Source organism: Propithecus coquereli, unplaced genomic scaffold (genome assembly GCF_000956105.1).
Source record: "Propithecus coquereli isolate 6110/MARCELLA unplaced genomic scaffold, Pcoq_1.0 Scaffold57, whole genome shotgun sequence".
Lineage (NCBI taxonomy): Eukaryota > Metazoa > Chordata > Mammalia > Primates > Indriidae > Propithecus > Propithecus coquereli.
The window spans coordinates 494316-496100 of NW_012151618.1; the positions used below are offsets into that span (position 1 = coordinate 494316).

General features: G+C 41.2%; 1 protein-coding gene and 1 pseudogene across 1 annotated transcript in view; one reads left to right on the forward strand and one right to left on the reverse strand.

Annotated features, from left to right (window-relative positions):
• DMXL2 (Dmx-like 2) overlaps positions 1 to 1785 on the reverse strand; it is a 181885-nt gene that overhangs the window by 130741 nt on the left and 49359 nt on the right. The window lies entirely within an intron of this gene.
• Positions 694 to 1376, forward strand: LOC105821389 (annotated as a pseudogene).

Consider the following 1785-nt stretch of genomic DNA (forward strand, 5'->3'; position numbering starts at 1 on the left):
GAAAATTATTCATGCAACTACATTCTATCCAGAAATATTAGGCTTTTTAACTTTGTTTTTAATTTATTTTTAAAATCTAGTTTAAGTATTCCCTTCCAATTTATTTGTTTATTTTAGCTATATTTATGTTTCCTGTTTTCCTTTGGCTCCTTAATTTCTGCTTAGCCAAATTATTTAGGTAGCTCTATTATTTGGGAGGGGAAATAAGAGGGATCCCTCATGGCAAAGAACTACAGGCATCCTCTAGGGCCTGAGGGAGGCCTTCAGCCAACAGCCAGCAAAAAGCCAAGCCCTCAGTCACACGGCCACAAAGAAAGAAATTCTGCCAACAACCAGAGTGAGCTTGGAAGCTGATTCTTCCCTAGTCAAGCCTCCAGGTGAAAATCCAATCCATGTGACATCTTCACTACAACCTTCAGAGTACCTGAGCAGAGCACCCAGGCAAGCCATGACAGCTTCTAACCCACAGAGGCTGAGACAATAAATATATGGTTTTAACCTACTATGTTTATGGTAATTTGTTACACAATAAAACAAAACTAATACTGCACCCTAGTGATAAATGTTATGAGTAGAAGTAAGGCAGGCAAAGGAAATAGAGTAGTGGGAGGTGGATACAATTTTAAAAGGGGTTTTTAAGGAGAGCCTCAGTGAGAAGGTGACATTTAAGAAGTTAAGGGAGGGTCTGTGGAAATGGCGCCGGTGAGGCTGGCACAGTGGTGGTGGAAGGGGGCTTTGGGGACACGTGGCGAAGGGGGTTCTTCGGTCAGATTCAGGAATAAGAATGTGAAACAGAGGCTACGGAGCATTCGTGAGGGACAAGGCTTTGCATTTCAAAGAAAACTGAAGATTCAGCAAAATTACAAGAAATTGCTATGGAGGAAAAAGAAGGCTCAAACATCACAGGAATCCCAATTCAAAGATCAATACCCAGATCATCTGAAACATCTCTATTTAGACCCAGGAAGCAACTAAGGAAAGGTGACCAGCCTTTGTTAGAAGAGCAAGTTGACCAGCCTCTGCCTGAAGACCAGTATAGCATTGACCAGGCTTTGTCTGAAGATCAGTGTAGCTTTGACCAGCCTCAGCCAGAAAAACAATGTAGCAAGACAGTAAAGTCCTCTAATATACCGAAGAAAAATAAAAAGAAAACATCAAATCAAAAAGCACAAGAATATGACCAGGTACAAGCTAAGCATGCTGCTAAGAAACAAGAATTTGAGAGGAGAAAACAAGAGAGAGAAGAAGCTCAAAGACACTACAAAAAGAAGAAAATGGAAATGTTCAAAATATTGAGTAGAAAGACTAAAAAGGGTCAACCAAACTTGAATTTACAGATGGAGTATCTTCTTCAAAAAACACAACAAAAAAATTAAGTCAGATATTTATTTCCTTACAGGTTAAAAAAAAAGAGAAAGAAGTTAAGGGAAAATGCCATGCAGGTCTCTGGCAGAAGGAGTTTTATAGGCAGAGGGAACAATGAGCATAAAAACTCTAAGGTGGGAACATGCGTAGCCTGTTTAGGAACAAGAATGAGGCCTAACAGCGTGCAAGGGTAAAGGTAATAGGACATAAGGTTGAACAGTGATGGGGGGCCTGGTAAGCCATCATGAAGACTTGGGCTTTTGGTAAATGAAATGAGAAACCTTTTTTCGTTCAGTTGGGTTTTTTAGAGATGGGATTTTGCTGTCGCCCAGGCTAGAGTGCAGTGGCACCATCGCAGCTCACTGCAGCCTCAAACTCCTGGGCTCAAGTGATCCTCCTGCCTCAGCCTCCTGAGTAGCT